The sequence below is a fragment of the Staurois parvus genome, unplaced genomic scaffold, assembly GCF_062004578.1.
Source record: "Staurois parvus isolate SC_StPar_1 unplaced genomic scaffold, SC_StPar_1.0 ptg000574l, whole genome shotgun sequence".
In the NCBI taxonomy this organism is placed as follows: domain Eukaryota; kingdom Metazoa; phylum Chordata; class Amphibia; order Anura; family Ranidae; genus Staurois; species Staurois parvus.
The window spans coordinates 3,517,311-3,542,638 of record NW_028318370.1 but is presented as its reverse complement, the minus strand read 5'-3'; the positions used below and the strand labels follow the sequence as shown (position 1 = coordinate 3,542,638).

The following is a 25,328-nucleotide window of genomic DNA, read 5'->3' as shown; positions in this document are numbered from 1 at the left end:
GAGTTGTCAGTCCGCCCCTGGCGCTGCACTATTTTATACTATATATAGCATTGTGTTCAGTTCCCAATGAATAGGAGAGAAATGTCCCACTATGACCAGCCACCACTCCTCCATTCACTTAGCTTAGTGAATGAGGTGAAGTTGTGCTGATGTCAATATCCTGTCATATGCACTTTGTTTAACACCTTCTTGACTGTGCTATAGCTGAATGGCGGCTACAGTCGTCCAGTTTTGTTCTATGACGTCCTCTAGGAACGTGCCCTTCGCATGTCCCCAGCAGCGCGCACCTGGCACTCTTAGTGTCATTTGGACACAGCTGATCACATGACATGGTAAAAGGCCAATCATAGCGGCCTTTTTCCACATGATCAGCTGTGTCCAGGCCAGGGGTGGACTGACAACTTATGGGGCCCCTGGGCAATAAGGGATCATGGGGCCCCTGTGTCCTTACCCACACTCAAAGCACACCCAAAAAAAACCCTATAAAAGGTACCAGGGGCATTTTATGGGGCCCCCAACTGACCCTGGGCCCTCGGGCAGTGCCCGAGTGCTCGAATGGTCAGTCCGCCCCTGGTCCAGTCACAGCTGATCACCATGTACAGTTGCAAGAAAAAGTATGTGAACCCCTTGGGATTACGTGGAGTTTTGCATGAATTGGGCATAAAATGTGCTCTGAACGTCATCTAAGTCACACCAATAGAAGAACACAGTCTGCTGAACATAATACTACACAAACATTAGATGTTGCCATGGTTTAATTGCACATAACATGTAAACATTCACAGTGCAGGGAGGAAAAAGTATGTGAACCTTTGGACTTAATAACTGGTTGACCCTCCTTTGGCAGCAATAACCTCAACCAAACGTTTCCTGTAGTTGCAGATCAGACTTGCACAATGATCTGGAGTAATTTTGGACCACTCCTCTTCACAAAACTGTTTCAGTGTAGCAATATTCTTGGGATGTCTGGTGTGAATCGCTCTCTTAAGGTCATGCCACAGCATTTCAATTGGGTTGAGGTCAGATCTCTGACAGGGCCACTCCAGAAGGCGTATTCTGTGCTGTTGCAGCCATTGTTTTGTTGAATTACTTGTATGCTTTGGGTCATTGTCCTGTTGCATCACCCATCCTCTGCGGAGCTTCAGTTGGCAGACAGATGGTCGTACGTTTTCCTGCAAAATGTCTTAATAAACTCTGGAATTCATTTTCCCATCAATGACAACAATCCGTCCAGGCCTTGAGGCAGCAAAGCAGCCCCAAACCATGATGCTCCCTCCGCCATGATTTACAGTGGGGATGAGGTTTTGATGTTGGTGTGCTGTGCCTTTTTTTCTCTACACATAGTGTTGTGTGTTCTTCCCAAACAACTCAATCTTGGTTTCATCTGTCCACAGTATATTTTGCCAGTAGTGCTGTGGAACATCCAGGTGCTCTTTTGCAAACTTCAAACGTGCTGCAATATTCTTTTTGGACAGCAATGGCTTCCTCCATGGTGTCCTCCCATGTACTCCATTCTTGTTTAATGTTTTCCTTATTGTAGATGTGTCAACAAAAATGTTAGCATGTGCCAGAGATTTCTGTAGGTCTTTAGCTGACACTCTGGGATTCTTCTTTACCTCATGCAGCATTCTGCGCTGTGCTCTTGCAGTCATTTTTACAGGACGACCACGCCTAGGGAGAGTAGCAACAGTGCTAAACTTTCTCCATTTGTAGACAGTCTGTCTTATCGTGGACACATGAACATCAAGGCTTTTGGAGATACTTTTGTAACCCTTTCCAGCTTCATGCAAGTCAACAATTCTTGATTGTAGGTCTTCTGGGAATTTTTTTCTGCGAGGCATGGTTCACATCAGACAGTGCTTCTTGAAACCAGTAAACCCAAAACAGGTGTGTGTTTTTTAAGGGCAGGACAGCTGTCAGCAACACATCCAATATCATCACACTGATTGGAGTCAAGGTTGGCTCACTCCTGGCTCCAATTAGCTCTGGGAGAAGACATTAAGCTAGGGCCTCACATACTTTTTCCTCCCTGCACTGTGAATGTTTACATGTTATGTGCAATTAAACCATGGCAACATCTAATGTTTGTGTAGTATTATGTTCAGCAGACTGTGTTCTTCTATTGTTGTGACTTAGATGACTTTCAGAGCACATTTTATGCCCAATTCATGCAAAACTCCACATAATCCCAAGGGGTTCACATACTTTTTCTTGCAACTGTAAATACAATTGCTGGTTATTGGCAGTACTTTCCTCACGCTGTCACAGCAGGAGGAAAGTACTGCTGATAACTGGCAACTGTCAAAAGGAGACATCTGCACTGATAATCAGTGCTCTGATTATCAGTGCAACCCCAAAAGTGCCCATCAGTGCCCAACAGTGATGCCAGTCTGTGCCTGTCAATGCTGCCAATCTGTGCCCATCAGTGTCACCTGTCACTGCCGCCAGTCAGTGCCCTTCAGTGCTGCCTATTAGCACCCATCATTGCTGCCTATCAGTGCCGCCAGCCAGTGCCCTTCAGTGCTGTCTATTAGTGCCCAGCACCGCCTATCAGTCCCCATCATTGCTGCATATCTGTCCAGCCTCATCAGTGCTTCCTCATCAATGCTCACCACTGCCACCTCATCAGGGCCTATCAGTGCCCATCAGTGCCGCCTCATCAGTGCTGCCTATCAGTGCAGCCTCATCAAAACACATCAGTGAAGGAGAAAAATTACCTGTTTGCAAAATTTTATAATAGAACACTTTTTTTCAAAATGTTCTATCTTTTTTAATTTATAGTGCAAAAAAATAAAAAAAAAGTTACATGACCGCACAATTGTCATCCGAAATGTGAGATCGCTGGAGGCTGAAAATTGTCCTGGCCAGGAAGGGGGAGGGTAAAAGTGCCAGGTAAGCAAGTGGATAACCTCATTCACTATAATAAGTGAAAAATCACTTTGAAAGTGAACACGCTCTATTATTTTAAGGCTTGTTTACATCGGGTGCGCTGAGCTGTTTCTATCTGCTTTGACCAATGCCGTCTCAAGTCAAGGCCACAGAGAGAACACAGACGTAATCATTCACTGATATTTATTTGCAGGATTTTGCTGGCAGAAAGACCCTGAGTAATGCCTTTAACCCCTCGCCTACCAGACACTTATACCCTCTTCCTGCCCAGGCCAATTTTCAGCTTTCAGCGCTGTCACACTTTGAATGACAATTACGCAGTCATGCAACACTGTACCAATATGAAAGTTTTATAATTTTTTTCACACAAATAGAGCTTTCTTTTGGTTGTATTTACTCGCTGCTGGGTGTTTTCGTTTTTGCACTATAAACAAAAATAGCAAAACATTTGAAGAAAAAAAAAGCTTTTCTTTGTTTCTATTATAAAATTTGCAAACAGGTAATTTTTTTCCTTCACTGATGTGCATTGATGAGGCTGCACTGATTGGCAGCACTGATGAGCACTGATAGGCAGCATTGATGAGCACTGATAGGCAGCACTGATGAGGTGGCATGGATAGGCAGCATTGATGGGCACCGACAGGAGGCATTGATAGGTGGCACTGATGAGCTGGCACTGATGATACAGCACTGATAGGCGGCATTGATGGGCAGCACTGTTTGACAGGCACTGCTGGGCAGCACTGATGGGTGGCACTGCTGGGTAGAACTACTGGGCACAGGTGGGTGGCACTGATGGGCACAGGCGGGTGGCACTGCAGGGCGCAGGTGGGTGGCACTGCTGGGCAGTGATCATCAGTGCCCTGATGATCAGTGCCGATCCCTTCGCTGACAATCGCCGGTTCTTGGCAATACTTTCCTCACACTGTGACAACATGAGGAAAGTGCAGCTGATAATTGGCAACTGCATTTACGGGTGATCTGCTGTGTCATTGGACATGGCTGATCAAGTGTAAAAGGCCGCCATGATTGGCCGTTTACCGTATCCCGTGATCAGCTGTGTCCGTAGGACCGGGGGCGGACTGACAACTCATGGGGCCCCCGGGCAATAGGGGATCATGGGGCCCCTGTGTCCTTGCCCAAACTCAAAAAAGCCTATGAAAAAGGTACCAGGAGCATCTCATGGGGCCCCCTACTGACCCTGGGCCCGAGTTTCCAAATGATCAGTTCGCCCCTGCGTAGGACACACTGGCAGCGCCGGGTTCTGGAATGACATCCATGGACAGTTGTGAACTGGTTAATTTACAAACATCATCAATTCAACAAAGACTAAACACGTATATTAGTTTTAAAGGCTCCCTCCCAAAAAACAAAAGAAAAAAACCCCGCAGAAGACTCTTCAGATCTTATATATATTTTAAAGCAGAAAATAATGGTTTGGGGTCCTCCTCTAATTCAAAATAGACACTTAGGCTGCATTCACACCTAAGTGTTCTGTAACGCGAAGCTCCAAAACGCTCAAAGGGAAAAAAAATCAATATTATACTATGGAGGTGGTTCACATCTCCACTCCAAGTCACCTGAAGCAGAACGCCTGAAGCTCAAAAAAGTTTTGGAGCTACTTTGGTAGCTCAATTTGGGCAGATGTGCATGTTTTTGGCGTGTTTTTATTCCCATAGAAAAGAAAAGAAACACGTGATTGGCGTGTTTGTGTGCATGTTTTGTGCAATTTTCTGCTCAAAAGAAAAAATGTTAAATAAAAATTAGTAATAATATATGAATAAATAAATGTAATATAAATACACATATAGATAAAAAAACATGAATAATAAATTATACATAATATTTAACCCCTAACCTTTAAAGAAAAGAAATAAAGTATTAATAATAGTAGTAATAATAATAATAATAATAATAATAAACACCCGAACAAAAAATAATTATTATTAATAATAATAATAACAATAATAATAACAATAAAATATCGTTTTTAGGTTTTGGGGTTAAAGTTATGGGTTAATTATTATTAATATACTATATTACTATTGCAAGTATTTATATATGATTATTTTTATTTATTTGTGTATTTATTTTACATTTATTTGTTCATTTATTATTATTATTATTATTAATAATAATAATACTTTTTTTGTTCATGTTCAGATGTTTAGGTGTTTATTTTTATTATTATTGTTATTAATAATAATACTAATATTAAGTTGTTTATTATATTTTTTAAGGGTTAGGGGGTTAGGGTTAGGTGTTAATTATTATTTATTTATTTGTTAATACCTAGTATTTATTTATTTATTTATTTATTTATTTTACTTGTGTATTTATTTTACATTTAAATATTATTAATATTATTATTATTATTATTATTATTAATTAATAAATAATGAGAAAATGATAAGTAAAATACTATAAATAAAATAATAAATAAATAATAAGAAAATAATAAATAAAATACTAATCCCAATCCTAACCCTAACCTTAACTCTAACCCAGGGGCGGACTGACAACTCATGGGGCCCCCGGGCAATAGGGGATCATGGGGCCCCTGTGTCCTCACCCACACCCAAAAAAGCCTATGAAAAAGCCAATGAAAGGTACCAGGAGCATCTCATAGGACCTCCTACTGACCCTGGGCCCTCGGACGGTGCCCGAGTGCTCGAATGGTCAGTCCGCCCCTGCTCTGACCCCTTACCCTAACAAAGAACAAAATAATAAAAAATGAATAATAATAATAAAAACTAAAGCTGATGGAGAAACTAAAAAACGCCTAAAAACGATGTATGAAAACGTGACAAAACCGCTGAAAAACGCTACACTCAGATGTGAAGATGTGAATGGAGACTTAATACAAGCATGCAGCCTGGTAGGCCAGACAATGGGGGGCACACTGAACCATATCAGGCCACCTGCCCTCAACATGGGGGGGGGAATCCATATTGATGAGCACAACGGCCTCTTCACCAACCTTGGACCAGTGGTTGTGGGGGGCATAGGGGGACTTATCGGAAAGTAGAAGCCTCCGTCAGAATAAAGGGGCCCCCAGATATCACCAACCCCCCCCATGTGAATAAGTGTTCGGACCTGAAGCTCATCCTTAATCAAAAGATAATAAAATGTTTAACCTCCCTGGTGGTATTCCCGAGTGTAGCTCGGGGTAAAATTTCTATACCAAAAGCGGTAACCCCGAGCTACACTCGGGCTTACCATGCGGCGTTGCTCCGGGGGTCCCTGCAGCACTTACCTTGTCCTTCACTCCCGCGATGTGTCCCCTGCAGTGTCCCCGTCCATCTCCTCCGGCCGATGCCGGCATCCGGCTTCCGTGTTCCGGTCCCTGTGACGTCGGGACGTACGGGCGCCGGAACCGGCAGGAAATTTGAAATTTTTACAAAATGTAATTTTTGCTGTCATTGCTGTTTCAATGCATTTCACATATATTTTGTCCCGAGTGCTTTGTCCGGCGCCCTGCCTGCATTTTTACTGTTCTTTCTGCCTGGAAACTTAGAAAAGTCCATGGCGTCCAAAAAGCGTCCCTTTAGGTCAAAAGCGGTTTTAGACCGGCTAGAGAACAGCGATAGTAAATCAGAACCACTTGCAGAATTGAGTGATAATGATTCGTGGGGGAAATTCGTCATCAGACACTGAAAACGATTTTGCGACTTTGCTCAGCGATGTGCGAATTTGTCTCTGTATTTCAAATTTCAGTGTTTTTGGTTTGATTATATTATTGAATTAAATGTATTATTATTATATTATTATTTTTTATGATTATTTATTAAATTATAATTTATGATTTCGTGTTTCAAGTTTTATCATACCCGGGATGTTTACTAGACTCTTGTTCGGACAGATTTCAGTGAGTTATTCCAAAAAATTACAGCCTACAATAAAAAAAATACATATTTCCATGCAAAAAAATGGTACCGCTTTCAGCACAAAAAATCGGAAATAATCATACCGCCGAGGAGGTTAAAGGGGGAATTCAGGAAAACAAAATTTGCTACTGACAGATTGCATTATATATGTCATGTAATCAGGGGCGGACTGACCATTTGGAAACTCAGGCACTGCCCAAGGGCCCGGGGTCAGTAGGGGGCCCCATGAGATGCCCCTGGTACCTCTTTTATAGACTTTTTTGAGTTTGGGCAAGGACACAGGGGCCCCATGATCCCCTATTGCCCGGGGGCCCCATGAGTTGTCAGTCCGCTCCTGCATGTAATATTTTGCCCATAGTTCCATGCCAGGCAGCAGTATTTGATGGAGCTCCCCCCCCCACCCCATTGATATCCTGCCATGTCATTCTTGTATTATTCACTTCCAATGTTAGAGTGCACTGTGCAAGCTCTCATGAGTTGATTTGTATAGAGACAGAAGAGAGCCCAGGTGGGACCCGGTTCCTAGCATGTGCCGTGTCACAGGTCATGTTTTTGTAGTAGGAGGCTGCGGGGGTTACTGCTGAAACGTGGAGTGATGAATGAAGAGAGGGATTTCCAGCACAGACATGATGTCAGGGCAAGGCCTGGCCTTTCAATTGACCAGAGGAACTCATGCAGAAACACAAGTTTGGGCCAATTATGTAAAGCGCCAACCTGCATAATGGAGCCTCGGCCCTCAACAAAGTTATCTTCGGTCAATCTGCTTATTCTGAAAAAAAAGATGGCTACTTCCTGTCCTTGGTGCACGTGCTGATCACACACAAAGTCAACTCTTTGTAGAAAAGATCCAGCAATAAGCAGCTGGTTAACTAAGTCTTGTTCTTTTTGTTCACTGGAGGTGAGTGCTTTTCCTGCAGGAAAAATCAGGACGAGGCTCTTTATATACATAGGCACTATATATTTATCTACAGTATATACACTATATTGCCAAAAGTATTGGTCGGCCTGCCTTTCCACGCACATGAACTTTAATGGCCCCCCAGTCTTAGTCCGTAGGGTTCAATATTGAGTTGGCCCCGCCCTTTGCAGCTATAACAGCTTCAACTCTTCTGGGAAGGCCGTCCACAAGGTTTAGGAGGGTGTCTATGGGAAGGTTTGACCATTCTTCCAGAAGCACATTTTTGAGGTCAGGCACTGATGTCGGGGGAGGAGGCCTGGCTCGCAGTCTCCACTCTAATTCATCCCAAAGGTGTTCTATGGGGTTGAGGTCAGGACTCTGTGCAGGCCAGTCAAGTTCCTCCACCCCAAACTCGCTCCTCCATGTCTTTATTGACCTTGCTTTGTGCACTGGTGTGCAGTCATGTTGGAACAGGAAGGGGCCATCCCCAAACTGTTCCCACAAAGTTGGGGGCATGAAATTGTCCAAATTGTCTTGGTATGCTGGATGCCTTAAGAGTCCCCTTCACTGGAACTAGGGGGCCAAGCCCAACCCCTGAAAAACAACCCCATACCATAATCCCCCCTCCACCAAACTTTACACTTGGCACAATGCAGTCAGGAAAGTACTGTTCTCATGGCAACCGCCAAATCCAGACACGTCCATCAGATTGCCAGACAGATTGGTCACTCCAGAGAACACGTCTCCACTGCTCTAGAGTCCAGTGGCGGCGTGCTTTACACCACTGCATCTGACACTTTGCATTGCACTTGGTGATGTAAGGCTTGGATGCAGCTGCTCGGCCATGGAAACCCATTCCATGAAGCTCTCTACACACTGTTGTTGTGCTAATCTGAAGGCCACATGAAGTTTGGAGGTCTTTAGCTATTGACTCTGCTGACAGTTGGTGACTTCTGCACACTGTGCGCTTCAGCATGCGCTGACCCCGCTCTGTCATTTTACGTGGCCTACCACTTGGTGGCTGAGTTGCTGTTGTTCCCAGTTGCTTCCACTTTGTTATAATCCCACTAAGGCTGGCCATACATTATACAATTATCTTCCAATTTTCTGCCCAATTTCCTTTAGATTTACCTTCAACTGTGTAGTGCAAGGGCCTGCCTAATTGGATACAACTGAAAGTGTTGTTTAGGTTTATCCTCCTATTATATGGTTTGTGGTAAATCTAAACCAAAAATCTCCAGATAATTGTATAATGTATGGCCAGCCTAACAGTTGACCGTGGAATATTTAGTAGCCAGGAAATGTCATTCATGGACTTATTGCAGTCAACCTATCAGTGACAACCTATCACGGGACCACGCTTGGAGTCACTGAGCTCCTGAGAGCGACCCATTCTTTCACCAATGTTTGTAGAAGCAGTCTGCATACCTAGGGACTTGATTGTATACACCTGTGTCCATGGAGGGGATTGGAACACCAGAATCCAATGATTTGAAGGGCGGGCCCAATACCTTTGGCAATATAGTGTATATCAAAAGTTTGCATACCCTGGCAGACATTATATATACATGTATTGACTGCCTTGCAGCACTGAGGTCCTTGGTTCAAATCCAACCATGGACACAACATGGAGTCTGTATGTTCTTCCAATGCTTCCAGTATATGGGCTTCATCCTATACCTCAAAGACGTGCTGGTGGGTAAATTGGCCCTAGTCAGGGTCGTGGATAAGGGGGGTACATGTAAGAAAAAAGAGGAGAAAGGCGCCTCTAAGTGTAAACTGGAAACTTAGTTTATTGCACATAATAGACAGCAACTTACAGGAGGGTAGATTAAAAAAAGCCACTTCAATATCCATCAATGGGAATCCGCCGCGGTGAACAGCATAGTGTGCAGTCCTGGATGAAGATCTGTCAGTGTCGGGCGTTTTGGCCAGCAAGATGGAGGAGGTCTTGCACTGAGGCTTGGAACGCACAGCGGAGCACAGCATGTGCGCGATGACATCACCGGGCGCCACTGGGAGCACTATGAGATTGATCAGCTGATTTTATTTGCATACTGAGTTTTCTTCGAAGTGATCCTGTAGCTAAAATAAAAGTGGTTAAAAATGTGGCCCCTGTAAAGAAGATATGTAATCCCCGAATCTCCAGTCCTGTAGTGATGCAGGGGTCAGTAGGAGCAACCACGAAGCTGGGAGGTGGTTGAATACTTTATTAAATGCATTGACCCTGAATTTGATGAAAATAACTTGACACCTGTGAGTTGCGGTAAATCATACACATTATCACGCTGCACCTGCTCTGTGTGTGGTGTGTTGCAATGCCATAAATGGCCCACGGCACCCTTAAAGCGATTCTAAAAGTTCATTTTCTTTTTTTTTTTTAAATAACAAACAAGTCTATACTTACCTGGTGTGTGCAGTGGTTTTGCACAGAGCAGCCTGGATCCTCCTCTTCTCCAGTCCCCCGCAGGTGATCCTGGCTCTTCCTGTCTGTCCGGTGCCCCCACAGCAAACATCTTGCTATGGGGGGCACCCGCTGCTCCGTGTGTCCATTCACAAAGGGTGCCAAGGCTTGACTCCGCCCCTTCTATCTCCTCATTGGCTGATCGGCCGTGATTGACAGCAACGAGAGCCCATGGCTCCCACTTGCTGTCTCAGCTAATGAAGAGGCAGAGACCCGGGACAGCTGAGGCTATCATTCACATCGCTGGATCGTGATGGGGCTCAGGTAAGTATTGAGGGGGCTGGGGGAGCTGCTGCACACAGAAGGTTTTTTTACCTTCATGCATAGAATACACAAAGGTAAAAAACTTTCAGCCTTTACAACCACTTTAAAGTGTTGCTAAACCCACAACAGTAAAATGTATTTATTTATTTCAGGTACTTCTATAGCGCCGTCAATTTACATATATATTGTACATTCACATCAGTCCCTAACCCTCAAGGGGCGTACAATCTAAGGTCCCTAACTCACATTCATACATACACATACTAGGGACAATTTAGACAGGAGCCAATTAACTTACCAGCATGTCCTTACCAGTGTGGGAGGAAACCGGAGAACTGGAGGAAATCCATGCAGGCACAGGGAGAACATGCAAACTCCAGGCAGGTGGTGCCATGGTTGGGATTTCAACCAATGACCCTAGTGCTGCCAGTTGGAAGTGCTGACCATTTAGCGACTGTGCTGCCCAAAATCAGTCTGTAAATGCCATAAGGAATGCTTGTTATGCTCACTGTGGAACTTAAGGGGTTAATCCTCTGTATTGTGTAAAAAGGCTATTTGATCCTGTCTTCCCCTTCTACTGTCCTCCAATCATCTGCTGATAGTACAGAGCCTTGGGGGCAAGCTGCACATACTCAGTTTGGTGTGTATTGCTAGAGAGTTTTTTCTTTTTCATGGAAGGGTGCCTGTGATCAACACAGGGCCAATCAGCACTGTCCAAACAGAGGGTCAGGGGTTGTGCAGCCTCATAGGACAGTGAGAGGTAAATGAAAACTCCTCTTACAAGCTTTAACCTGTGCTCAGCTGGACACTTATAGAAGTCACAAGACTGCTATATACTGCTGATGGGAAATCCATGCTCTGTGCACTGTGGGAGACCAGATATAGTGAATGCAGGGTTCGGGGAGGCCAGATATAGTGAATGCAGGGTCCGGGGAGACAGATATAGTGAATGCAGGGTCCGGGGAGACCAGATATAGTGAATGCAGGGTCCGGGGAGACCAGATATAGTGAATGCAGGGTCCGGGGAGACCAGATATAGTGAATGCAGGGTCCGGGGAGACCAGATATAGTGAATGCAGGGTCCGGGAAGACCAGATATAAGGAATGCAGGGTCCGGGGAGACCAGATATAGTGAATGCAGGGTCCGGGAAGACCAGATATAGTGAATGCAGGGTCCGGGGAAACCAGATATAGTGAATGCAGGGTCCGGGGAGACCAGATATAGTGAATGCGAGGTCAGGGGAGACTAGATATAGTGAATGCAGGGTCCGGGAAGACCAGATATAAGGAATGCAGGGTCCGGGGAGACCAGATATAGTGAATGCAGGGTCCGGGGAGACCAGATATAGTGAATGCAGGGTCCGGGGAGACCAGATATAGTGAATGCAGGGTCCGGGGTTTAGTAATACAGTACCTTAAGCCTTGTACACACAATGAGACCATTGAATAAAAATGACGCTGATAATCTGATTGTTAGTACACAGCTTTCGTGAGCTGATCACGACAGTTCATGTGAAAATATCCAAAGAGGCAAACACAAAAATGTTTCTCCTACGATAACAGAACAATTTTCATTTAATCAGCACAGTATTCGTCCGTAAAAAAAAAAAGTGACCAAGAGCATGCATGCTTGGAAACCAAAGAATGTATTGCAATACAATACATGACTTCACTTCCAAAATTGTATTCTGTCTTACAAGAATTTTTTAAACTTTAGTAATCTATTCATTTTCGATCATGCAAAAAAAAAAAAAACGGACAATCATTCGTCCGATATTCTCAGCCTGTGTACCAGGCTTACCGTAATTCAGTGTAGAGGGCAAAACGCAATGCACCACAAGGCACCGCAATGTATATACCAGATGCTGCTTAGCTACAAAGAGTCATATGCATTTTTGATCCATTGGGTGCATTAGCCTATGGTCTGCTTTAATGCACGTGCATTACTGTGCTGCAAAAGATTGGTGAGGTGTGAATGGGCCCTCAACGAGACAGTGTTACTGTACAATAAATGTATTATACTTTCCAGTACTGCCTATGGGGAGGCCTGCCGTCGCTCTCTTGCAGATCCATTTGGAACTTAAGGTGTTACTAAACCCCGGACCCGGCATTCACTATATCTGGTCTCCCCGGACCCTGCATTCACTATATCTGGTCTCCCCGGACCCTGCATTCACTATATCTGGTCTCCCCGGACCCTGCATTCACTATATCTGATCTCCCCGGACCCTGCATTCACTATATCTGGTCTCCCCGGACCCTGCAGTCACTATATCCGGTCTCCCCGGACCCTGCATTCACTATATCTGGTCTCCCCGAACCCTGTATTCACTATATCCGGTCTCCCCGGACCCTGCATTCACTAAATCCGGTCTCCCCGGACCCTGCATTCACTATATCCGGTCTCCCCGGACCCTGTAGTCACTATATCCGGTCTCCCCGGACCCCGCATTCACTATATCCGGTCTCCCCGGACCCCGCATTCACTATACCCGGTCTCCCCGGACCCCGCATTCACTATATCCGGTCTCTCCAGACCCTGCATTCACTATATCCGGTCTCTCCGGACCCTGAATTCACTATATCTGGTCTCCCCGGACCCTGCATTCACTATATCTGGTCTCCCCGGACCCTGCATTCACTATATCCGGTCTCCCCGGACCCTGCATTCACCATATCCGGTCTCCCTGGACCCTGCATTCACTATATCCAGTCTCCCTGGACCCTGCATTCACTATATCCGGTCTCCCCAGAACCCTGCATTCACTATATCTGGTCTCCCCGGACCCTGCATTCACTATATGTCTCCCCCTGCTCCTGTTTGTAAAATGGCACTTTTGGGGTGATTTTGACAGGTACCCAAACCCACTTCAGTTCCGACCGCCTAGGTGATCGAAAGCAGAAGTCCCCCCCCCCCCTCAGTCTTCTGGAACATGTCACAGGTCCCATAAGACTGCGGGACCATTCATAATGAGCGTGCCTCGCGCATGCGCAGTGGGTACCCGCTGCAAGCTGTCACAGCTGGCTGCCCACAGTTAGAATGCCGGCACCAGGGACAGACAACAGGAGGTGAAAGCGGCTGGCGAGAGGACAGCGCTGGATCCTGGGGCAGGTGAGTGGCTGTTTATTATTTGTTTTTTGTGGCTGATGACTTTTAATTTTTACAAAGGAGACTGTAACATCCTTGTCCCTCTGCTCTTATTTGCAGATTTTTTAACAACTCATGTTCATATTTTCCTGCTTTTCTTAATTTTGTTTGTTTATTTTTACAGAGAGTGCAGTAAGGCGTTCAGGGCTGCTGTTAGAAACCACTGGGCCCCATATGGCGAATGTGAGAGGGCCCCCTTCCCCACAAGAAAAAAAAACAGTTTACTATGCATCAATTATGAATGAACACACTGGGTGATTGGTACCGATCACTCATTGTGTTCATTCATGAAAGGAAGGGGCTGGTAAATGTGACATATTTACTAGCCCCTTCCTCCACTTTCCATCCTGAAGGATCCTATTGTGTGCTTGTAGCTGCCGGTGAGAAGGAGAGGAGGGAAGCCCGCAGCACTGCAGGGCACACAGAGGGCCTTGGGCAGCTCAGGCAAACGTATGGTGCACAGGGAAGGTGATAGGTGCACCAAGTGGGGCAATTACTGGAACAGATCCCCTGTATGGCTCTCTCTGCAGCTGCTGAAAGCCAGCGGGAGGGAGAGGAAGCCAGACTTCAGCGGCTGCAGAGAGAGCCATACGGGGGATTGGTTTCAATGATTTTCCCCTGCTGATCCAATCACCCTCTCAGCCCACATCCAATTCACCCAGCTGTCTGGGCCCCCCGCTGGACTGAGCCCTGTACAGGAGGACTGGCGGTACCCGCTTATCCACGGCCCTGAAGGGGAAGCAGCCCTTGCCACCCCTCTGAAAAGCTGTCTGTGCTACATCACTTTTCAGAGGGTGGTTTACAGGCTGCTGGGTGACAATGTGCCGCCTCCTCACTGCCTGTTGTAGCCTTGCGCACTGTCCAATTCACGTGATTGGGCCGTGTTCAGCAGCAGTACTGCCTGTCAAATGAAACATGGTATTTCGTAAGCCCTGAGCAGCTGCATGTCTATTTGTAGGTGTGTAGCCAGGGGGCAGTAAAACTGCAGCTCAACCACACGCTTTTACAGCCCCTCAGGTGCCAGCTTGAATGAGCTCTAAAGCTGATTTGTAAGAAAATGTGTCCTCCCATCTATTTACAATAAAAACCCTCTGACACCATTTTTTACTCACTTGAGTTTGCCGTCACGTGACCCTCCATGGCACCGCGGTAGGAACCAGTAATCCAGCACTGCAGTCTGGTCTGGTCTTGCTGTTGCTCCTTGATGTGATGTCAATCTTCAGTACCTGAAAGAACCATGCCATTAGGCAGCCAATAGAAAGTATTCAGGTCATCCAGGCAGCTACTTGATGACCCATAATAGAGACCTCTTCCCCCCAGGGGCGGACTGACCATTTGGAAACTCGGGCACTGCCTGAGGGCCCGGGGTCAGTAGGGGGCCCCATGAGATGCCCCCGGTACCTTTTTCATAGGCTTTTTTGAGTTTGGGCAAGGACACAGGGGCCCCATGATCCCCTACTGCCTGGGGGCCCCATGAGTTGTCAGTCCGTCCCTGCTTCCCCCTCTGCAGTCCAGAAGACTGAAAGCTCCCAACCCAGCGCATCACATAATAGCAAATTTGGGCAAGAAAAAGGTTTTTTGTTTTTATTTTAGGTATTTTTATATTTTAATAAGCCCAGCAAATAGTTAGAGGGGGTTAAAGAGTAGTAGAGAGCACTGGCCATAAGCTTTAAAAGACCAAATATTCTTCGTATCATTTTATTTGAAAATAACTAATCTAAATAAATTGTGAGGTGCCACACCCCTGTATTGTACATTTCTTGTAGTGTATTTTGGAAGATGGGATTTTTTGAGGAACAACTATTATAAAATATACTTTATTTATTCAATTTAAATATAAAACCTAAATGGGCCATAAAAGAGCAGCATATATGTATACCATTTTTATAAACTGTTTTGGTGAAACAGATAAATAAGATTGTATTGTGGATTGATTTTATGAAATATTGTATGTTTTATATTTAATTGAATAAATAAAGTATTTTTGAAATAGGTGTGCCTCAAAAATCCCACGTTTCACAATACACCAATGAAAATAGCTTATAAGTACCAGAAACGTAATTTTAATTTGGTTAGGAACAGAGGCGGACTGACCATTCGAGCACTCGGGCACTGCCCAAGGACCCGGGGTCAGTAGGGGGTCCCATGAGATGCCCCTGGTACCTTTCATTGGGTTTTTCATAGCCTTTTTTGGGTGTGAGTGAATACACAGGGGCCCCATGATCCCCTATTGCTCGGGGGCCCCATGAGTTGTCAGTCCACCCCTGGTTAGGAATGAGACAAAGCACAGCAAAAATATCCACACTACAGTAAGCTAGAACTTCTTTTTTTCTTTTCTGTATAAAGTTAGATTTGATGTAGTATAAAAGGTATCCACTAGATGTCACTATTCACCACCTTTATTTAAATATAATATAGATACAGTCAGGGCTGGTGACTATTTTGCACCCTATGCCAGACCAGCTGACCAGCTAACCAGCTACTTGCCCCACCCCAAAAAATAAAAATTTAAAAACAGTAGAAAATATTAAATCAATAAAAAATGAAACTGCCAAATTTCTTTTAATTTGCAAGAGTAAGTGCCATAAGATGCCACCAGCACCAATATTAACCCCTCGCCTAAAGGGCACTTATGCCCCCTTCCTGCCCAGGCCAATTTTCAGCTTTCAGCGCTGTAGCAGTTTCAATGACAATTGCACGGTCATGCAACACTGTACTCATGTGAAATTTTTATCATTTTATTGTGACAGATAGAGCTTTATTTTGGTGGTATTTATTCACCTCTGGGTTTTTTTATTTTTTGCTAAACAAACCAAAAACTGAAAATTTTGAAAAAAAAACATTTGTTTCTTAGTTTCTGTTATAAAATTTTGTAAATAAGTGATTTCTCTCCTTCACTGATGTGCGCTAATGAGGCTGCAGTGATGGGCACTGATAGGTGGAATTGATGGGCACTGATGAGGAGGCACTGGTAGGTGGCACTGATGGGCATTGACAGGCATCACTGATGGGCACTGAAAAGCAGCACTCATATATGGCACTGATAGGCAACACTGACTGGCACTGATAGGCGGCACTGACTGGCACTGTTAGGTGGCACTGGCTGGCACTGTTAGGCAGCACTGATAGGCAACACTGATGCACACTGATAGATGGCACTGATGCGCACTGATAGGTGGCACTGACTGGCACTGATAGGCGGCACTGACTGGCACTGATATGTGGCACTGAAAGGAAGCTCAGATGGGCACTGATATGTGGCATTGATATGCACTAGTAGGCACTGATATGTGGCACTGATGGGCACTGGCAGGTGAGAATGATGGGCAATGACAGGTGGCACTGCTGGGGCTACACTCATCATCAGGACACACTGATCATCAGTGCCCTGATGATCAGTGTACCTGTCCCCTCCGAGGAATGCCGATCACCGGCTCTGCTCTCCTCTCCTCTGTCAGCGTGACAGCTCATGAGGAGAGGAATGCAGATAATCGGCATTTCCTTATTTACATGCAATCAGTTGTGATTGGACGCAGTTGATCACATGACAGAGCCGCAGTCTTCGGCTCTTTCCGTTGATCGGTGATCCGCTGTGTCCCAGGGACACAGCGCACCACCAATCGCCACGCTGCGTGCATGCGCGGTTGGAGTGGGAGGATGTCATATGACATCCTCCCAGAACGAGAGAACCACTGCCCTGCCATCATTTCCTTATATGGCGGGCGGGAGGCGGTTAAAGACAAAATCAGTGTCACAGATGGACCGTATCTGTGGCTGTCAGGGTGACGGTTGCAGTGAGTGGAGGATGATGGATCCACACTCTGACAGATCCCAGGCTGGAATTCCCCAGGCAATGGGGGGTGATAAAACGCTGGGACAGCAGGCAGCTGAACTGAGCGATCCCACACAGTGACAGATCCGACACAACACACCACCACCAACACTGACACAGATCAGCAGGCACTAGAAGAGCAGGCTGTAGGATGGTGATGATGTCATCACTCACTGACACATTGCACATGTGATGGATGGCCGGCTGGGTCACAGTCACACAAACACAAGACATCAGAGTCAGACATTACCTTCCTCCGCAGACACAGCTCCACTGATGAATGGGAAGAGAAGGGCTGGAACTCAGCAGCCGCCAGCCGACTTGCAGTAAGGGACTGTGTCTGAGAGGAACACTGGAAGGAGTGGCAGCTCAGTTGCCACACTGGCCACAGACACCCAGCATCTTCCTCCATACTCTCTTCCTCCCCTGTGCCACCCCTCCCCTCGGCTGAAGGATCATTCATGATGTGGCAGTGTTCCACAGACGCCTAGGTGCCCCTAAGTGCCAGTGCACCCCAGGCAGCCGCCTAGTTTGCCTAGTGGATGCCCTGGCCCTGGATACAGTATATCTAGGCCAGGAGTCTCAAGACTTTCTAAACAAAGGGCCAGTTCACTGTCTTTCAAACTTTATAGGGGCCGGACCGTACCCAATGGAAGTAAACAACATCCCATCTTTGGTATTAGGGGAAGGAACAGTGCCCCATCGTTGGTGTCAGTGGGAGGAATAGTGTCTGATTGCTGTTGTCAGTGGAAGGAATTATGTTCCATTGTTGGTGTCAGTGGGATGAATAGTACCCTATTGTTGATGTCAGTGGAAGGAATTGTGCCCCATTGTTGGTGTCAGTGGGAGGAATTGTGCCCCATTGTTGGTGTCAGTGGGAGGAATTGTGCCCCATTGTTGGTGTCAGTGGGAGGAATTGTGTCCCATTGTTGGTGTCAGTGGGAGGAATTGTGCCCCATTGTTGGTGTCAGTGGGAGGAATTGTGCCCCATTGTTGGTGTCAGTGGCAAGAATAATGCCTCAAGGGCTGGATAATGGCAAGCAACAGGCCGCATTCGGACCCCAGGCCTCAGTTTGGAGACCCCTGACCCAGGGGAAAATGGGAAAGCAGCTACTTTCCTACTAATAAAATGTATAACCTATTATATAATTATACCTTTAATAAACACTGTCATGAAATATAAGAAGAGAATGAATGATATGTCTGTGGTATGGTTTTTGTAGGTGATTATAAATATACTGTGATTCGCTCCCAAGCATGTGCCTGTTGTGAGAGTCAATCACAGTGATCACATGATATAGAATCTACACTGCCTCCCCAGCATTAAAGCATCATGCACTCCTAGATGCCTTTCCTCCTGGCAGCACCGCAGAACAAAATGTTTGACGCTTGTAAACACATGTGACGCATTTAGGCACATCGAGCATTATCTCTTTTCATATCCCAGAATAATAATTCTGACCATTGAAATGAATGAAAGTTCAAGCGCTTAATGTACCTAGCATTAATGGACAGTGCCCTGATCAACAGTGCCACCCATCAGTGCCACCCCTCAGTGCCCATCATTGCTGCATATCAGTGCCACCCCTCAGTGCCCATCATTGCTGCATATCAGTGCCACCCTTCAGTGCCCATCATTGCTGCATATCAGTGCAGCATCATCAGTGCCTCCTCATCAATGCCCACCAGTGCCACCTCATCAGTGCTGCCTATCAGTCCCTATCAGTGCTGCTTATCAGTGCAGCCTCATCAATGCACATCAGTGAAGTAGAAATATTACCTATTACCGTATTCCTATAAATAAGGAAATGACGATTATTGGCATTTCTCTCCTCACCAGCTGTCACGCTGACAGAGGAGAGGAGAGGAGAGCCGGTAATCGGCATTACTCAGAGGGGACACCTACACTGATCATCAGGGCACTGATGATCAGTGTAGCTCCAGCAGTGCCACCTGTCATTGCCCATCAATGTCACCTGCCAGTGCCCATCAGTGCCACATATCAGTGCCTACCAGTGCACATCAGTGCCCACCTGAGCTGCCTTTCAGTGTCACCTATCAGTGCCAGTCAGTGCCAGCTATCGATGCCAGTCAGTGTTGCCTATCAGTGCTGCCAATCAGTGCCAGTCAGTGCCACCTATCACTGCGCATCAGTGCCCGTCAGTGTTGCCTATCAGTGCTGCCTAACAGTGCCAGTCAACCTAACAGTGCCAGTCAGTGCCGCCTATCAGTGCCAGTCAGTGTTGCCTATCAGTGCCGCCTATCAGTGCCATATATGAGTGCTGCTTTTCAGTGCCCATCAGTGATGCCAGTCAATGCCCATCAGTGCCACCTATCAGTGCCTCCTCATCAGTGCCCATCAGTTCCGCCTATCAGTGCCCATCAGCCTCATTAGCGCACATCAGTGAAGGAGAGAAATCACTTATTTACAAAATTTTATAATAGAAACATAGAAAAACGTTTTGTTCAAATGTGTTGCTCTTTTTTTGTTTATAATGCAAAAAATAAATCCCCCAGTGTGGAATAAATACCACCAAAAGAAATCTCTATTTGTGTGAAAAAACATAAAACTTTCATATGGGTACAGTGTTGCATGACCGCGCAATTGTCATTCAAAGTGTGACAGCACTGAAAGCTGAAAATTGGCCTGGGCAGGAATGGGGTAAAAGTGGTCGGTAGGTAGGTGGTTAAAAAAAATTCACAGGTAACCTCAGGAGAAGTACAGGCTGCTCTGGAAAAATACAATGTGGTTGTTTCAAGGACAATACAGTGATACTTGAACAAAAATGAGCTGCATGGTCGAGTTACCAGAAAGAAGCCTTTACTGTGCCAATGCCACCAAAAAGCCCAGAGAGGTGTGTAAAGGGCATACTGTAACCGGGCTTTTTGGTGGCATTGGCACAGTAAAGGCTTCTTTCTGGTAACTCGACCTCCTGTATTCACAATACAGCAGGGCAGTCGCTTAGCACAGGACACCAGAAGCTAGTGGCAATCACTGGAGTACAGGGGCGGACTGACCATTTGGAAACTCGGGCACTGCCCGAAGGCCCGGGGTCAGTAGGGGGCCCCATGAGATGCCACTGGTACCTTTTTCATAGGCTTTTTTGAGTTTTGGCAAGGACACAGGGGCCCCATGATCCCCCATGAGTTGTCAATCCGCCCCTGCTGGAGTAGCGGTGATCTCCAGCTTCCATGGGAATCCCAAAGGCGTTGCAAACAAAATAGTTACAGAACAGCTCCAATCCTCTTTTTTTTGGGTCCCCTCCGACACACCTGGCTCCTCCCCCTCAAGCAGTGCCCCCAGAGAAAGCCGTTCGCCCTAGGGGCACCGCTGCGTGCTTGTCCCTGTGCCGCTGCTCTATGCATTCATATGACACCCGCATCCCCCCATCTCTCTCCTCATTGACTCACTGGCTGTGATTGACAGCAGCGGGAGCCCATTGGCTAGGCTACAGGGGAGGAAGAGTCCCCAGACAGCAGAGACTGTCAAGAATGTCACTGGATCAGAGGGGGTTCAAGTAAGAATTGTGGGGGGCTGTGGGGGAGCTGCTGCACACAGAAGGTTTTTTTCCCTTCATGCATAGAATACATGAACGTTAAAAAACCTTGAACCACTTTAACTCTGTAAATGCCGCACTGTAATTGTGTGCGTTCCATGTGTTGCGGCACAGCCCCATCCACTTGAATGGATTGCGTCTGTCGGTAGTACTGTCCCACGGTACTCATCATATATTTATGATGGGCAGCACAGCGGCTAAATGGTTAGCACTTCCCCCTGGCAGTACTAGGGTCATTGGTTCGAATCCCAGCCACGGCACCTCCTGCCTGGAGTTTGCATGTTCTCCCTGTGCCTGTGTGGGTTTCCTCCCACAGTCCAAAGACATGCTGGTAGGTGAATTGGCTCCTGTCTAAATTGTCCCTAGTATGTGTATGTATGAATGTGAGTTAGGGACCTTACATTGTACACCCCTTGAGGGTTAGGGACTGATGTGAATGTACAATATATATGTAAAGTGCTGCGTAAATTAACGGTGCTATATAAGTACCTGAAATAAATAAATATTTACATAATTCCCAATGATCTGTAAATTACAGTGACTGAAACAGGCTAAATATACCTAAAGGACATCAGGAAACTGGCATTTGTCCTTATTTGTAATTTGTTTTTGTTTTTTTTAAAAAAAGGGCTCCTCAGTCTAAGATTCCTTGGCCTATTTTCTGTCCCAGTCCAGGCCTGCATTGCACCCACGATCTGCTGATCACGGGTGCAATGATTTACAGGCTCCCAAGAAAAAAAAAATAAATGCACATTTTTTTTTAACCTGCAAAAAAAGTGCATAATTTTTTTTATTTTTATTTAATGTGAACAAGAAAAAAAAATAAATGCACATTTTTTTAACCTGCAAAAAAAAGTGCAGAATTTTTTTTATTTTTTTTTTTTTAATGTGAACAGGCACCCTAGAAAAAAAAATAAATGCACATTTTTTTAACCTGCAAAAAAAAGTGCAGAATTTTTTTTATTTTTTTTTTTATGTGAGCAGGCTCCTAAGAAAAAAAAAATAAATGCACATTTCTTTTTAACCTGCAAAAAAAAGTGCATAATTTTTTTTATTTTTTTTTAATGTGAACAAGAAAAAAAAATAAATGCACATTTTTTTTAACCTGCAAAAAAAAGTGCATAATTTTTTTTCTTTAATGTGAACAAGAAATAAAAATGCAATTTTTTTTAACCTGCAAAAAAAAAGTGCATACTTTTTTTATTTTTTTTTTAATGTGAACAAGAAAAAAAAATAAATGCACATTTTTTTTAACCTGCAAAAAAAAGTGCATAATTTTTTTAATTTTTTTTTTAATGTGAACAGGCTCCCAAGAAAAAATAATAAATGCACATTTTTTTTACCCTGCAAAAAAAGTGCATAATTTTTTTTTTTTAATGTGAATGCATTGTCATATGAATGCATAGAGCAGCGGCACAGGGACAAGCACACAGCGGTGCCCCTAGGGCGAACGACTTTCTCTGGGGGCACTGCTTGAGGGGGAGGAGCTAGGTGTGTCGGAGGGGACCCAAAAAAAAAGAGGATTGGAGCTGTTCTGTAACTATTTTGTTTGCAACACCTTTGGGATTCCCATGGAAGCTGGAGATCACCGCTATTCCAGTGATTGCCATGGTGTCCTGTGCTAAGCGACTGCCCTGTTGTATTCTGAACACAGGAGGTCGAGTTACCAGAAAGAAGCCTTTACTGTTCTAATGCCACCAAAAAGCCCGGTTACAGTATGCCCAACAATACCTTGACACACCTCTCTGGGCTTTTGGGTGGCATTGGCACAGTAAAGGCTTCTTTCTGGTAACTCGACCATGCAGCTCATTTTTATTCAAGTATCACTGTATTGTCCTTGAAACAACCACATTGTATTTATCCTTTAACCCCCAAGCATGACTTTACAATAGCCAAAATCCTTGTTAAAACTTTACAACCCCAAACATACAGTATGTGCATCAGTACAAGTGATCTGCAGTCTTGCTTTTACTGCATCTGTAGACCTCTCATGTTGCCTTTGCCGAAAAACAAAACTATATCAATATGGCACTTCATTTACAATCAGCTGTAGATACATTGAGGAGACCTGTGAAGTTTGGTCTTGGCCTCTCTCTGACCTTATGAATTCTGCGTCTTGTTGACATCTTGTTTCTGCTACATGGTCTACCTGCCTTCTAGGCTATCAGGGAGGACAATCTGTATCTATATTAATAATCATTCTGGCACTTCCCCGTAACTTGCTGTTCCGTACATCTACAGATTTGTTGGTGCTCTATGAGCACAGGGACCTTTACCATTTCCCCTTTCCCATCAGAATTTTCTAAGGAGTCTTTAACCCCGTAGACCATTCCTGTTTTCCTCTGGGCTCAGCAATTCATCTTCCTGACTCAGATATCATTGTTCTTGGTTGGGCAAGGAGCAGATGATGCCAAGTAGCAAGGAAACACAATATATCGAAAATAAAGCCTAGTCATTGAGTTTTTAGATTGTTTTTCTTCCTTTGCCGTTCAGACCAATTCCTTCCCTGATAAGGTATATGACAAGCTATTCCCTGCATTCCTTAGCCACCCTGTAAGTGATTTAAAGTGACTTTTGTCTTTCCAGCACCTTAGGTCACAAGAGACAATATGTCTGTAGAACTGTTTTGTTGGAGAGTAGCATTCAAAAAAATCATCTGGTTGTGGAATTCTTCGTACACTTATTGTATCTAAACTATGTGAGTTATTAATGGAAGTTCAAAGAGCCAACACGCCTTTCTATAAGAAGAAAATACAGGTTTTTTGGCTCAGGGACATATGAAAAAATCTGAAATATGTCCCTGTATTGTGCCACGGGTCTACTTCATTTGGCGGAAGTGTGGGTGTCACGTACCTGATGGGAAATTCTGAGGACCCTCTGCACACTGGTATATACCCTTTCAAGCAGACTATGCAATAAATAGGGATATTTGGTTCACACATATTGCAATACATGCTCAAGCTGGCCAACTGCGTCAAAGTAATCCCTCTATGGCCAGTCCTACTCTGCTCTGCCTACGCAAGTGCTACTGTGGACACAATGCTAACATAGGGGAAAAGACACAATGGGGAGAGCTACAAGGTTCAGGTCTGGCTACTGACCCAACAATACAACAAACAAGAGATCCCTGTGCTCAAATCCCAACAGCTAGTGCATGCATTTATCCATCAGGTGCTAAAGGGGTGTAACCACATATTAACCACTTGCCGCCCAGCCAGCGTATATAAACGGCGGCAGGGCGGCACTCGTAGGCAAAAGCACGTTTTAAAACGGCTGCCTTCAAAACAGGTAGGGGGCGCGCGCGAGGCGCGCGCCCGCCCTACCTGTCCCGCGGGTGTCAGCCGCCGGGTCACGGCCGGATTTTACCGGCCGTTTTCCCACGATTGACGGTGATCGCTGACACAGAGCAGGGCTGCATTGTTTACACACAGCCCTGTTCTGTGTCAGTTCTCTGACAGCTTGTGAGAAGCTGCAGAGTTTCTCTCCCTAGATCAGCTCCCCCCTCCCTCCCCCTGTCCAGTACACACCCCCGCCCCCTAGTAAAACACTCCCCTTACACATCAAATTCTAAAAATGTTAACCCCTTCCTCTCAGTGACATTAGTACAGTTTCAGTGTTTTTTTTTCACTGATCACTGTATTGGTGTCACTGGGGATGTCAGTGACCCCAAGTCAGTCCCCCCCCCAGTGTCAAAATGTCTGCCGCAGTCCCGCAGTCCTGCCATAAGTCGCTGGTCGCCGCCATATGTCGCTGATTGCCGCCATATGTCGCTGATCGGGGCCATTATTAGTATAAATAAAAATTAAAAATTCCAGTATCTTTCCCGCCATTTATAAACGCTATAACTTTCACGTAAACCAATTAATTTACACGTATTGGGATTTTTTTTAGCAAAGACATGTCGCAGAATGCATTTTGGCAGAAATTTATGACTAAATTTGATTTTTGCATTTTTTTTTTACTGGACATGTTTTATAGCAAAAAGTCCAAAATATTGTTTTTTATCCCTCAAAATTGTCAGCCATTTTTTTAAAAAATAAAAACCGCACAGGCGATCAAATACCACCGAAAGAAAGCTCAATTTGTGGGGAAAAAAAGGATGTAAATTTCATTTATGTACCATATTGCATGACCGCGCAATTGTCCGTTAAACTAGCGCAGCGCTGTATAGCAGAAAAATGGCGTAAATTGCAGTATTTATACCATAGTTTGTAGACGCTATAACGTCCACACAAAGCAATCAATATACACTCATTGGGATTTTTTTTACCAAAAACATGGAGCAGAATACATTTTGGCCTAAATTTATAACCAACTTTGAGTTTACTATATATTTTTTATAGCTGAAAGTAAAAAATATTGTTTTTCTTCAAAATTTTTGGCCTTTTT

At 45.0% G+C, this 25,328-nt stretch overlaps 1 long non-coding RNA gene across 1 annotated transcript; it reads right to left on the bottom strand.

The window, feature by feature from the left end:
* Window positions 1–9,443: 9,443 nt before the first annotated feature.
* On the bottom strand, window positions 9,444–14,776 carry LOC149450458 (uncharacterized). Its single transcript, XR_016315242.1, has 2 exons — window positions 14,663–14,776; window positions 9,444–9,759 (listed from the first exon to the last, which is right to left on the bottom strand). It is a non-coding gene; the product is annotated as an uncharacterized LOC149450458 (long non-coding RNA).
* Between the last annotated feature and the right edge of the window lie 10,552 nt (window positions 14,777–25,328).